Source organism: Salvelinus namaycush, chromosome 26, assembly GCF_016432855.1.
Source record: "Salvelinus namaycush isolate Seneca chromosome 26, SaNama_1.0, whole genome shotgun sequence".
In the NCBI taxonomy this organism is placed as follows: Eukaryota; Metazoa; Chordata; class Actinopteri; order Salmoniformes; family Salmonidae; genus Salvelinus; species Salvelinus namaycush.
The window spans coordinates 32,141,235-32,157,004 of record NC_052332.1 but is presented as its reverse complement, the minus strand read 5'-3'; the positions used below and the strand labels follow the sequence as shown (position 1 = coordinate 32,157,004).

General features: G+C 41.1%; 1 pseudogene; it reads right to left on the bottom strand.

Moving 5' to 3' along the window:
• Positions 1 to 3,568: 3,568 nt before the first annotated feature.
• On the bottom strand, positions 3,569 to 8,476 carry LOC120021081 (annotated as a pseudogene).
• Positions 8,477 to 15,770: the final 7,294 nt, after the last annotated feature.

Genomic DNA, 15,770 nt, shown 5'->3' with positions numbered 1-15,770 from the left:
AGATGCCAAGCAGTAGCCATACCAAGTGGTGATGCAGGTGGTCAAGATGCTCTCGTTGGTGCAGTTGTATAACTTTGAGGATCTGAGGCCCATGCCAAACCTTTTTTGAGCCTCCTGAGAGGGAAGACATGTCCTCTTAACGACTGTGTTGGTGTATTTGGACCATGATCGGTCCTTAGTGATGTGGACACAGAGGAACTTGAAGCTGTCGATCCACTCCACTACAGCCCTGTCGGTGTAAATGGGTGCATGCTCAGCTCCTTTATTTTCCTGACGTTGAGGGAGAGGTTGTTGTCGTAGCACCACACTGCCAGGTCTCTGACCCCCTCCCAATAGGCTGTCTCATCGTTGTGTCGTCGGCAAACTTAATGACGGTGTTGGAGTCGTTCACAGCCACGCAGTCAAGGGTGAACAGGGAGTACAGGAGGACTAAGCACTCACCCCTGAGGGGCCCACATGTTGAGGGTAACCATGGCGGATGTGTTTTTCCCTACCCTCACCACCTGGGGGCGGCCCATCAGGAAGTCCAGGATCCAATTGCAGAGGGAGGATCTATGCATATTCATGAGGCTACCATAGCGTCTCACTCATTGTATATACAGGCGGTTGACGTCAACGCCCCTCATCTAATATTTTAAAAAATATTCAAAGAATGAGATATATCCATCAATCCAAAGAGAGGAAGACAGGGGACCGCAAGAGCTTGACAGTCCGCCGTTCTGCTCTGTGGACAACAAATCCTATAGTTAGAGTGGAAACACAAGCGTCTCATCCTTCTATTTAAGTGACTCTGGTGATGGGTACGCCCAGTCTATATTGCTCTGGGTCTGGGTCTGCCCATTCTGGATTCAAACACCTCAAACTTTAGATTAACATTTTTCTACTGTGGTCTACTGATATTTTTGTCTTTGTCAGAGCCCAGTCTAGTCTGACATTCTCACCTCTGGGGAGCCTCAGAGAGCAGGGATAAAGGATAAAACTAACTAAATATAATATAAATTACACAGTTTGAACTCAAACACAATTCACAGAGAAATGTATTGAAATTTAGGAGTAAAATAACCAAACAAATTAAGCCCAGTGAAACTTATAACAGTATGAAAATGTATGCATTCCCTCTGGATCTGAGGTTGATAGCTAAGCATGGGTGTCAAACTCGTTTCACAGAGGGCCGAGTGTCTGCACGTTTTTGTTTTTTCCTTTCAATTAAAGACCTAGACTATGGAGGACCAAAACGGACAAAATAGATTTATTTATGTTTTCATTAATTTTTGATTTTGGTCATCTTGGCCCTCCATACAAGACACCAAACAGCAACATCACGCGCTCAGATCATGTTCGAGCCTCAGATTGGACAGTGAAACCCACTTGCACATGCCATCATGGCTGAACAAATAAATACTATTTTTGTCCAGGTTAAACGTGCAACGTCCCTAATTATAAACAAACAGTCGGTTAATGCATAATTTTCAGATCATTGAGAAGCGATTGTTAGACGAAACAACAATGTCATTGAACCAATTGACAGAGATGAGGACATTCATCAGCAAAGACGCAGTGCAAGTTGATCGTATTTGTGAAAAACAAAGTGAAGTCAAAATTATTGATGAAATCGAAGTGTGTCAGCTGTATGGTGATTTGCGATTCGTAACTTACATTTTACCGTCACTACCAGTAGTAGTAGGCAAACCGATAACCCCAAGACCGAATGCGTTTGAAGTGATGATGCACTGCCGAGAACAGCTAGCATGTCCAGCAAAGTACATCGCCAGTTGCACGCACACACTTCGTGCAGATCAGCAGCTCCACAATGATGTTATCGACTGTCTCCAAGGTGGGAGCTTTTCGTGGCAGCCAGACGAGACAATCAAAGGAGGATGCGGTGAGCAAAGTTACTGGGCTCGAAATAAATTAAACTTGCTCTAATTGTGTATGAGTTCTAATTGTGCATGTTAACAACATTTTTATTTTGATGATGATAGGCTATACTCTATGGCTGGATTTATGTATTTTTTTATTTGGCTGACCAGAAAGATTGACCCTCTTTCTCAACATTGTAACATCTGCATTATTTTCGCATGGAATAACTCTTGAAGCCACAATGTGATAAAGTACTGTTATTTCTTATCCACCAGTTGGTTATTTTTTGCTCACTCGCCTCACTTTTCTGGGGGGAAAATTCATTAAACAGTGAATCAATTTTGTCTGGCTTAACAATTTATTCAGTAGCCCAGGGGTAGGCAACCCTGGTCCTGGACCATGTCTTTGATTTAACTGAGCTGGAAGATCAGGTGTGTTGGATTTGGGCAATTACATTTACATTTAAGTCATTTAGCAGACCATTGAACTAATCAATTAGCTCAGTTGGTCAGGCATAGTGCCTAGTTGGAACAAAATCCTGCAGTACCTGTGGCATTCCAGGAACAGGGTTGCCTACGCAGGGTTTCCCAAACTTGGTCCCGGGGCCCCCCTGGCTGCACGTTTTGGTTTTTGTCCTTGAACTATACAGCTGGTTTAAATAATCAAAGCTTGATGATGAGTTGGCTGTTTGAATCAGCTGTGTAGTGCTAGGGCCAAAAAACAAAACATGCACCTAGGTGGGGCCCCAGGACCGAGGTTGGGAAATCCTGGCCTATAGCAGTAGCCACCTGCTTGTAAACAAAAATGCAACAACATACTATTACAAGCATGATAATATTCAAAGAGTCAGCTGTTCCACTCAATTCCACAAGATACAATAGCCTATAATTTGTTAAATTATAGGCTATTGTATTGTTAAACTCATTCCACTGAGGGCCTAGTGTCAGCTGGTTTTAATTTGTTTCCTTTCAATTAAGACCTAGACAACCAGGTGAGGGGAGTTCCTTACTAATCAGTGACCTTATATCATCAATCAAGTACAAGGGAGGAGCAAAATCCCGCAGACACTCAGCCCTCTGTTGAATGAGTTTGACATGCGCTATAAAGCAAAAAATATATATTTAAACTAAGACTTAAAAAGAACTGATATTGGCACAAGATAGAGGGAATGTTGGAACAAACTAATGAAATTACTGTTAAGATAAATGTATGCTTAAATCAGTATAAACTAATGTATAGAATCTGCAGCACAAAGGTAGAGTCCAAAAATTATGTGCGGAGTTAGAATGTTGGCTGTCAGAAGTGTTACAATGTAAATGTACTTTTAATCCCTCTGTGCATATTTCCAGACATGGCGGATGAGAGTGCAATGAGATACCAGATGGGTTGGACAATACTTTCCTCGTCAATTATCTTGAAAAAACGTTTACTTAACTGGAAATCAACCAATCCTCTATTGTTAACACAATGGAAAGGTCAAATGCTTTATTATCTGAATGTTGAAAGTGAGTGGGTGATGGAGAGAAACAAAATGGTGCAGTTTGAGGCCATGTGGCAGAGAGTGATGCTGGAGATGGGGGTGTGAACAGGTGTTGTCTGGGCAGGGGTGATGTTGTGGATATTTGTGTGTGTCTGTATGTTGTAGTTTGTATGTGGATGTTTTGTATTGTAAAACAAATTATAAAGCATTATTAGACCTTTGGAACTCTCATTCAATACCAGCTTGTTCATTTTCACTTGTGGCAGGAAAAGTGGAAGCTGAGGAGGAACACATGGACAGGAAATCTGACTGGTCTGTTGGGGTGGAGAGGTTGCTCACAGATTCACTGACGCTGCCAGTTTGGGGGAACCAGACTGTACTCACGAACAGGACAGGCAATCTCAGTGAAGTTAGGCTGGAAGCAAACTCCTTCGGAGATGTGAAGCCAGGCCTTCAAAGGTAGAGGTTATGTAATAAGAGATTTGATTTACACTGTAGATAACAGTACCACTTGTAAGATACAAAGATTATAATGAAGTGCAGTGAATGGTAAAGAGCAACCAGTGATAAATAGTACCTCTACAGTGTCCTTGTCAAGAAGGTCCTCCAGGTTCTTGCCTGGATTAGTCACAATGGGAATGAGGATGAATCTCAGTCATTCTCTACAAAGAGATAGGTTCAGTTCAAATTCAGAGTATCACTTTTTTTCAGAGGAAGAATGGAGGAGACTTAGATTTTTTTATAATGTAAACTATACCTCTTGATTTTAGTCTTTATTTGGGGTGTAAGTGTGGTGTTAACTTCTGTTGGCAAACCCACCTTTCCCTGTAGACCAGCATGCAGGCCAATATGAAGAGTGTCATGGTACCCACTAATGACAGTACTGGCTTCCACACAGACATTGAGCTGCCAGATATGTCTAGGCCAAAGAGAAAGGTTGGCATGACAAAGTCCTGACAGAAGTCTGAGCACAACTTTATAACCATAAAGCAAAGCAGAGATTTTGTATGTATTTACCTGTGAAGTTATTTCCCTTCATGGAATCCCATTGAATGGGCTGACTCCATTCACTCCAGAACTTGGACTCACCACATTCGTTGTTTGTTCGTGCTCTCACTTGAAACTCATACCGACTGCTCTTTAATGGAAAAGCCACAGCATACTTCTGTTCCTTGCTTGGAGTAGATGTCTGAAGAAAGGAACAAAGAGAGAGTGGAGGAGAGAGAGATAGTTTTTTCAAACATTTGTCCAGTATTTTGCTGAAAAATGACCAGTAGGCTACAGTGTCCAAAAAGTGGTCCAACTCCTGAGTCCTGACCCATCCCCACCTTCCACTTCTCGCTGTTTATTCTGTAGCGAACTTCACTCTCAATGCAGTAGGTGTTCTTGCTGTTGTTCCAGTACAGATTCAGCTCTGGGTCTTTGTTCATCTCAACTGACAGGTTAACAGGAGGGTAAAGCTTCACCAGAAAAAGCATTAACGAGGGTCAAATGTTAACGACACATCAAATGAAGATTGAAATAGGAAAAACACAATTTAAAAAGCCTAAAGTAAGATGACTATTGCTCTTCATGTTCAATGTGTAGCATCCATCACATTGATGCACGGCAAGCATTTTGTACCAAAGAGCTCAACACCCATCGCCCAACACATATGTTGAAAGTAAGACAGGGTACTGCCATTGCACGAACCTTTTGTGGAAGAAGGTGTAGTTGACCTCTGGACTCCCCTGTTCACTCCAGGTGCAGTTGACATAATCCAGGTTAATGATCAGGCAGTTTACATCTGCCAAAGCATCAGACATTTGCTGTGTTTCCATTCAAACCTCCTAAGGTCGATTTCTGCACCTGCGCGGACATCTAATTAGCGTAATACAAACATCCTCAATATAAATATCTCTCAATTTAAGCTAGAGATATGTTTTCTTTTCATTGGATGCATTAAAATCCACTGCATCCGCCTATGTAACACTTCCGCATCGTCGGTGACAGAGCTAGAGCGGTGTTTGTCAGACCTTGAGACATCCCGAAAATCGATCTTATCACAAAATCGTCTGTAGGGTCCGAACGGTTTGGCCTACAAAATTATTATGATGACTCTATGGAAAGATGTCTCCCACAAGCGTCTTGGGACTGAAGTTGGTCCAGCCGATATGCCAACTTCTATTAATATGACCCCTCTGTGTAAAGGTTAGACTCTCACGAACATGTACATGTTTCTAGGACGCCCACTGGTCTCACAAGACTTGTCTGAAGGTCCCCCGCTACCAGTCAAAAACATTTATTGAAGTATACATATGGAGACTGTTTAGTGCCAAAAATAAGGGGTTAAATACATGTAAAAAAAAACAACAAATAAGAAATGTTTCCCGGTCCTTATATCTCTCAGATATAGGACAGACACTTCAGAACAAATTTCTGTAGGGAATCTGTTATTCAATGTATTTGTATGGGCTAATAGCAGTAAGGCCCCAAATAATTATTATCGGAGTTTTTTCGCCACTGCCTACTGGAGTACTCCTTGCTAGCTAGCTGGAGCGACACGGGTAGAGAATGTCCTTCGCGCCCATCTGCCCTCAGCGTCGTTAACAGAATTGCGGTAAAACAGTGCCCGGCAGGCAGGGGTGAAGGACACTGTTGACCGTTGTACGGCTAGCTAGCTACAGTTGTCGCCTTTGCCCCTTCTGTGGGGTTTATCGGCGGCTGGCATCCAACATTACTGTGCATTAACGCCACCTACTGTACTGGAGCGCCCCCACCTCCCGCCTGTCCTAACTTAAAAATGGACCAATAGATGAATAAACAGGGGTTCCTGCACCCGCAGGAATGCTCACATGCATGAACACCCTGAATTACATGCCACAGTTGCACCCTTCTCATAAAAACAGCTGGGCGTAATGAGGTTACAAACTAAATGTTTTTTTTTATCTCGCATAAATCACGCTTCAGTAACCACGTTTCCATCTAACCATTTCATGCGGATGAATTACCTGACGCATAAAAAGCCAGGAAGGGGCTGATGGAAACATGAAATGCCGGTACAATTTTAAAATGCAGACAGACAATTTGTCAGATACACATGGTAGAATCTTTGTGCGTCTGGAAAATGAATTATGTGAGAAATGGCTGTGGAGACGCGTTTATGCGCAAATATTGATATAATAACCATCATATCGAAGTAAAATTGGGAGTCACAGGATTATATGTTCTGTGATCCTCCCACTACGGCTCGAGAAAGCATGCAATTTATAAGGATACAGATGAATTAAATTATGATAAACTTCACAAGGTGGTGTATGTGCAAGGTGATGAGCTTGATACTCCTTTCCAATAAATATCTAGGGTCTTATTCTGGTGACATGATGATCGATGCTTGGCTGCCGTTTGACAAATACAAATATCGTTCTTATCCATAATAATCTCATGTATCTACGAGCTGTTGCCTAAACCGCATGTGCCAAGACCAGAGTGGGAACATTTGCTATGTAACGCAACCGTTTTTGTGACAAAACCATCAGTAGAGTTGACAATGTGATGGAAACCCATTTAACTTGTATTTTTCATTCGGTACATGTGAATTTAAAGGCAAACTTCATGTTTATGTGCACTATGTCATACGCACAGACTTTAATCTGCAAAAATTCAGTTTGATGGAAACACATCACTGGTGGGAAAATGCACATCTTTTTTAATGCAGATTTTTGAATATTCACATGAAGATCTGTTGCAAATTGGATGGAAACATAGCTCGTTTCTAATAAAATTGTAGTGGTTGAAGTGTTTCAATGACCCATTTAGTTAAATTGTGCATTAATAAACTGGCGAAAGCCTATGTGCCCTCCCACATATCTGTTTCATGTCTCAGGTATTTCCCATGTCTCAAAATCCACCCCTGTTGAACAGATAAAAATGTTCATCTTTAGATAGTTTCTCCTATATCTGCCATTTTCATTATTTTCATGACATTGCTTTAGTCAAATAAACCTGGGTCAATGGAAACCTGCCTATTGAAAACCTATTGAATCCTTTAAAGGGGAGCTGTGGTATGATATCAAGATGAGTAGCATAATTACATTGGATGTTACCAGATTTTTAAGAGACAAATCAGATAACATATTAAGGGGTTTATACATTCATGTATATCATGACTACACTCTTAGAAAAAAAGGTGCTATCTAGAACCTAAAGGGGTTCTTCAGCTGTCCCCATAGGAGAACCCTTTTGGTTCCAGGTAGAACCCTTTACACAAAGGGGTCAACATGGAACCCAAATGTGTTCTACCTGGAACCAAAAAGGGTTCTCCTATGTGGACAGCCAAATAACCGTTTTCTAAGATTGCAGAGTACTTTTCCACCATCACATTGAATTAAATTAATAATTGTATCAGTATGTGAATGTATATGACAAGATGGATGGCCATGTTACAGGAAACCACGAAGTAGTTGACGTCAATCTCAGACTAGCAGGATACATTTGGTGTCACAGCAGCAATAGAAATGGCACATGAAACAGTCTTTAGTTCCCGTTTCTTAGTATTTTGTGTTTCCAAGAAGAGGCCATCATTGAAAAAAAACTTATGTTTCCATATATAGGTTATGTAATAGTTTGATCACATGAATTGCTAGAGTACCTGGTATGAAATGGCATTGGCCTATAAAAGAGTAGGCCTATAATTACAATAACTTATATATGTTGCCATTTTACTATGTAATTCAGAAGTTAATAGTAGGTAAATAGTAATAAACTAAATAAATATAAAGTTGAACCAAAAACGTGACAAACTACAAATACAATAACAAATAATTGTCAACTGAGAGCATGAAACCACCAACTCACAATGAGAGTAGGCCTACACCAAATCAAGGGACAAACTAAAACGAATTCCCTGATTAACACAATCAATTATAATAAATCCTCCTATGACAAGATCAAAAACAGTATCAAAAGTTGAGGGTACATTGGCCAGATGTGTTTTCATTGCACCAGGTCTTAAACATGTTTAATAAACTAACATTATTCATAAATATTTAATATCACAGGTGTAGCATCCAACAGGACAATCTTACTGGGGGTGGAGGGAGCCTCATATCCTTGGAGAGAGATAAGGAGAAACAACCAGCTTCCAACCATCTTCATGTCAAAATGTGTCTTCCTATTCACTCCCCTTTACTTCCTCTCTTTTATACAGCTACAGTAGGCCTAGATGTGTGCTACATTTCCTGTGGCAGTGGCCAAATCATCTACTCTTTAAAAAATACAGGAACAGTCTTGACAATCAAAGCAGCTAAATAACAAGCAAACAATGTTATAACACATATATTAACTATCTACAAACTGATATATAAACATGTATAATCTGATCCTTCAATTAAAATGCTTTAAAGGGTTACCCATAATTGTTTCTGACAGTTTTAAAGAACGAGTGGAACACCTTGCATTCTGTCTCCTAGAGATGAACGTACTTTGGTGCGAAAAGTGCAAATCAATCCCAGAACAACAGCAAAGGACCTTGTGAAGATGCTGGAGGAAGCAGGTACAAAAGTATCTATATCCACAGTAAAACGAGTCCTATATCGACATAATCTGAAAGGCCGCTCAGCAAGGAAGAAGCCACTGCTCCAAAACCGGCATAAAAAAAGCCAGACTACGGATTGCAACTGCACATGGTAACAAAGATCGTACTTTTTGGAGAAATGTCCCCTGGTCTTATGAAACAAAAATAGAACTGTTTGGCCATAATGACCATCGTTATGTTTGGAGGAAAAAGGGGGATGCTTGCAAGCAGAAGAACACCACCCCAACCGTGAAGCACGGGGGTGGCAGCATCATGTTGTGGGGGTGCTTTGCTGCAGGAGGGAATGGTGCACTTCACAAAATAGATGGCACCATTAGGAAGAAAATTATGTGGATATATTGAAGAAACATCGAAGACATCAGTCAGGAAGAAAGAAAAAAAGAAGACATCAGTCAGGAAGTTAAAGCTTGGTCGCAAATGGGTCTTCCAAATGGACAATGACCCCAAGCATACTTCCAAAGTTGTGGCAAAATGGCTTAAGGACAACAAAGTCAAGGTATTGGAGTGGCCATCACAAAGCCCTGACCTCAATCCTATAGAAGATTTGTGGGCAGAACTGAAAAAGTGTGTGTGTGCAAGGAGTCCTACAAAACTGACTCAGTTACACCAGCTCTGTCAGGAGGAATGGGCCAAAATTCACCCAACTTATTGTGGAAGAATGTGGAAGGCTACCCAAAACGTTTGAACCAAGTTAAACATTTTAAAGGCAATGCTACCAAATACTAATTGAGTGTATGCAAACTTCTAACCCACTGGGAATGTGATGAAAGAAATAAAAGCTGAAATAAATCATATTCTCTACTATTATTCTGACATTTCACATTCTTAAAATAAAGTGGTGATCCTACCTGACCTAAGACAGTGAATTTTTATTAGGATTAAATGTCAGGAATTGTGAAAAACTGAGTTTAAATGTAGTTGGCTAAGGTGTATGTAAACTTCCGACTTCAACTGTATCAACGAATTGGCGAGGGCACTAGAACAGTCTGCAGCACCCAGCCTCACCCTGCTAGAATCTGAAGTAAAATGTCTACTGTTTGCTGATGATCTGGTGCTTCTGTCACCAACTGTCACGCCCTGACCGTAGATTGCTTTGTATGTTTCTATTTTTAGTTTGGTCAGGGTGTGATGTGGGTGGGTATTCTATGTCTGTTGTTCTATGTTGTCTATTTCTTTGTGTTTGGCCATGTGTGGTTCTCAATCAGAGGCAGCGGTTTATCGTTGTCTCTGATTGAGAACCATATTTAGTAGCCTGTTTTCCCACTTTGAGTTGTGGGTGATTATTTTCTGTTTAGTGTTTTTCGTCACCTTACAGGACTGTTCGTTTGTCGTTTTTTGTTGTTTTGTTCAGTGTTCAGTTGTTTTATTAAAATAATGAACACTTACCACGCTGCACCTTGGTCCTCCTCTCCTTCTCCCGACGACAATCGTTACACCAATCAAGGAGGGCCTACAGCAGCACCTAGATCTTCTGCACAGATTCCGCCAGACTTGGGCCCTGACAGTAAATCTCAGTAAGACCAAAATAATGGTGTTCCAAAAAAGGGCCAGTCGCCAGGAACAACAAATACAAATTCCATCTAGACACTATTGCCCTAGAGCACACAAAAAACTATACATACCTTGGCCTAAACATCAGTGCCACAGGTAACTTCCACAAAGCTGTAAAAGATCTGAGAGACAAGACAAGAAGGGCCTTTTATGCCATCAAAAGGAACATAAAATTCGACATACCAATTAGGATCTGGCTGAAAATACTTGAATCAGTTAGAGAACCCATTGCCCTTTATGGTTGTGAGGTCTGGGGTCCACTCACCAACTAAGAATTCACAAAATGGGACAAACACCAAATTGAGACTCTGCATGCAGAATTCTTCAAAAATATCCTCCAGGTACAACGTAAAACACCAAATAATGAGAGCAGAGCAGAATTAGGCCGATACCCACTAATTATCAAAATCCAGAAAAGAGACGTTAAATTCTACAACCACCTAAAAGTAAGCGTCTCCCAAACCTTCCATAACAAACCCACCACCTACAGAGAGATGAACCTGGAGAAGAGTCCCCTAAGCAAGCTGGTCCTGGGGCTCTGTTCACAAACAGACGCCACAGAGCCCCGCAATTAGACCCAACAAAATCAGGAGAAAACAAAAAGATAATTACTTGACACATTGGAAAGAATTCACAAAAAAACAGAGCAAACTAAAATGCTATTTAGCCCTAAACAGAGAGTACACAGTGGCAGAATACCTGACCACTGTGACTGACCCAAATTTAAGGAAAGCTTTGACTATGTACAGACTCAGTGAGCATAGCCTTGCTATTGAGAAAGGGTGCCGTAGGCAGACCTGGCTCTCGAGAAGACAGGCTATGTGCACACTGCCCACAAAATGAGGTGGAAATTGAGCTGCACTTCCTAACCTCCTGCCAAATGTATGAACATATTAGAGACACATATTTCCCTTAGATTACACAGATCCACAAATAATTTGAAAACAAACTCCCTTATCTACTGGGTGAAATACCACAGTGTGCCATCACAGCAGCAAGATGTGTGACCTGTTGCCACAAGAAAAGGGCAACCAGTGAAGAACAAACACCATTGTAATTACAACCCATATTTATGTTTATTTATTTTCCCTTTTGTACTTTAACCATTTGCACATCATTACAACACTGTATACTGTATATATACATAATATGACATTTGAAATGTATTTATTCTTTTGGAACTTCTGTGAGTGCTATTTTTATAATTTATTTCACTTTTGTTTATTATCTACTTCACTTGCTTTGGCAATGTTAATTAACATCTGTTTCCCATGCCAATAAAGCCCTTGGGAGAGAGAGATCTGGAAGCTTGCTAGGCTATTTTAAAAGTCCTTTAAGTAATTTATTATTTTTTAAATTGTATTTATGACGATCAAAACACATTTTTGCGTTCAATAATTAGATTGGCACATCATGGAACTTTTATTTAGAAGAATTCAAAGATGCTGTTATCAAGTTTGTTTTACTGGCAGAAAGACACGAATTTGCAAGCTAATAGCCAACTAGCGTTACCAAAGACAGTGGCCTTTTCTCAATTAACTTTGCTCAACTCCTGCATCCTCTCTCGCCTCCTTTTGAAAAATGTCAAAGGTTTCAAGAAGAAGTTGTGAGGATAGAAGGAATGTGGACGAACATGCGCTTTTATGAAATGAGGCTCCTCTCTCCTCTCCTCTCACGCATTATCAGGCAAATAAAGTTTACAGTGGAATCACAAAATACATTTGTAAAGTGACAAAACACATTTAGCTTGTGCAAGACATTTTATAGATAAAATGATAATTAGTATATCATTTTAAATGTGTGCTTGCTTTTCCCCGTCGAGAAAACAACAACCACTTCAAAGGGGGTGTGGCAAATATATATATATATAAAAACTATTCTGCGAAGGACTCAGGCAGAAGGATAAGCATGACTATCCTCGATGAAAGATGACTATTGAGGAGGGGAGGACTCCGGTTTACCAACTAACAAATTGACACTCTTCGACCACTTATCTGTTCACGGAGAACGGACTTCTCGATTTTATCCAAAGTACGGAGAAAAGGGCAGTGAAACCACTGTGGCCATGTTCGAAACACTCATGTATAATAAGAACGTCCAAGAGCATCAAATACATGATGCATTGTGGGTAAATAGTGACTGATTTAAAAAATAATACTAGTTATTTATGATGCAAGGTTTAATTTGTAGATCAGTCAGGCTGTGGCTTGCACTGTCAGCTCCAATGTCGAACAAGCCCTGCGGCATTACACTTCCGCCCAAATGCGCAATAGCCGAGAAGCCAGAGATACTAAGCCTGGGGACAAGATTACTGGTCTTTTACTAGAAGGATATTATGCTGGCAGCACGATTGAGAATTTTTATTCTTCAAAATAAGAGTCACCCTGCAAAGACATGATACATTTTGGGAATATCGATTTGTTCTAGCACTCTAGTGCAGTACAACTGTTTTTCCCTGCATTGCAACCACTTTCTGTGACGTGTATAATACCCAGCAGCACTTTATATTCTACCCATTCCATTGGTCCAAATGGAATACACTGGAGGCCTATAAATCACATATTGGCTAATATAGAAAAAACTATTTTGTGCCAAGGTTAAAAGTGGGGTTGGGATTACTCAGTAGGGTCTGTATTTAGACTGTCTTAATATCCAGCAGCAATTTCTACCCCAATAATTCAATAGCCTACTGTGTAATGCATTGGGACCAATGGAATGGGTGGAGTAGAAAGTGCTGCTGGCTATTATATACGTCAAATTAGGAGGTTGCAATGCTGTGAAAAACAGTTTTACTGCACTAAAGTGCTAAGCAATCGATATTCTCAAGCTTGGCGTCTTTGTAGGGGCACACTTACTGTGAAGAATACAAATCCTAGATTGTGCTGCCAACATAATATCCTGCTGCTCAGTATTTATACCTCAGTCCCCCATGAAATAATACCATTAATAGATTCTACAGATATATACAGTACCAGTCAAAGGTTTGGACACACCTACTCATTCCAATGTTTTTCTTAATTGTTTACTATTTTCTACATTGTAGAATAATAGTGAAGACATACACTATGAGATAACACATATGGAATAATGTGGTAACCAAAAAAGTGTTAAACAAATCAAAATCAATTTTATATTTGAGATTCTTCAAAGTAGCCACCCTTTGCCTTGATGACAGCTTTGCACACTCTTGGAATGATCTCAACCAGCTTCATGAGGTAGTCACCTGGAATGTATTTCAATTAACAGCTGTGCCTTGTTAAAAGTTTTGTGGAATTTCTTTCCTTTTTAATGCATTTGAGCCAATCAGTTGTGTTGTGACAAGGTAGGGGTGGTATACAGAAGATAACCCTATTTGAACAAGGACCAAGTCTATATTATGGAAAGAACAGCTCAAATAAGCAAAGAGAAACGACAGTCCATCATTACATTAAGACATGAAGGTCAGCCAAACCGAGAAAATTTCAAGAACTTTGAAAGTTTCTTCAAGTGCAGTCGCAAAAACCATCAAGCGCTATGATGAAACTGGTTCTCATGAGGACCGCCACAGGAAAGGAAGACCCAGAGTTACCTCTGCTGCAGAGGATAAATTCATTAGAGTTACCAGCCTCAGAAATTGAAGCCCAAATAAATGCTTCACATTGTTCAAGAAACAGACACACCTCAACATCAACTGTTCAGAGGAGACTGTGTGAATCAGGCCTCCATAGCTGAATTGCTGCAAAGAAACCACTACTAAAGGACACCAAAAAGAAGAAGAGACTTGCTTGGGACAAGAAACACGAGCAATGGACATTAGACCGGTTGAAATCTGTCCTTTGGTCTGATGAGTCCAAATTTGAGATTTTTGGTTCCAACCGCCGTGTCTTTGTGAGACGCAGAGTAGGTAAACGGATGATCTCCGCATCTGTGAAGCATGGAGGAGGAGGTGTGATGGTCCGGGGTGCTTTGCTGGTGACACTGTATGTAATTTATTTAAAATTCAAGGCACTCTTACAGCATTCTGCAGCGATATGCCACCCCATCTGGTTTGCGGTTAATGGGACTATCATTTGTTTTTCAACAGGACAATGACCCAACACACCTCCAGGCTGTGTACGGGCTATTTGACCAAGAAGGAGAGTGATGGAGTGCTGCATCAGATGACCTGGCCTCCACAATCACCTGATCTCAACCCAATTGAGATCGTTTGGGATGAGTTGGACCGCAGAGTGAAGGAAAATCAGCCAACAAGTGCTCAGCATATGTGGGAACTCCTTCAAGACTGTTGGAAAAGCATTGCAGGTGAAGCTGGTTGACAGAATGCCAAGAGTGTGCAAATCTGTCATGTGTAACCTTTATTTAACTAGGTAAGTCAGTTAAGAACAAATTCTTATTTACAATGACGGCCTACACCGGCCAAACCCAGATGACGCTGGGCCAACTGCATGCCGCCCTATGGGACTCCCAATCACGGTCAGTTGTGATACAGCCTGGATTCAAACCAGGGTGTCTGTAGTTAGACCTCAAGTGTAACAGTATAACTTTAAACCGTCCCCTCGTCCCGACACGGGCGCGAACCAGGGACCCTCTGCACACATCAACAACTGACACCCACGAAGCGTCGTTACCCATCGCTCCACAAAAGCCGCGGCCCTTGCAGAGCAAGGGACAACACTACATCTAGGTTTCAGAGCAAGTGACGTAACTGATTGAAACGCTACTAGCGCGTATCCGCTAACTAGCTAGCCATTTCACATCCGTTACACTCACCCCCCTTTCAACCTCCTCCTTTTCCGCAGCAACCAGTGATCCGGGTCACGGCACCAATGTAACAGTATAACTTTACGGCGTCCCCTCGCCCCAACACGGGCGCGAACCAGGGACCCTCTGCACACATCAACAACGGTCACCCACGAAGCATCGTTACCCATCGCTCCACAAAGGCCACGGCCCTGAGCCCCTTGCTAAGCAAGGGGCAACACTACATCTAGGTTTCAGAGCAAGTGACGTAACTGATTGAAACGCTACTAGCGCGTACCCGCTAACTAGCTAGCCATTTCACATCCGTTACACAAGCACTGAGATGCTGTGCCTTAGACCGCTGCGCTACTCAGGAGCCCCTGCCATCAAGGCAAAGGGTGGCTACTTTTAAGAATTTAAATTATAAAATATATTTTGATTTGTTTAACACTTTTTTAGTTACTACATGATTCCACATGTGTTATTTTAGAGTTTTGATGTCTTTCTTCACTATTATTCTACAATGTAGGAAATAGTAAAAAATAATGAAAAACCCTTGAATGAGTAGGTGTGTCCAAACGTTTG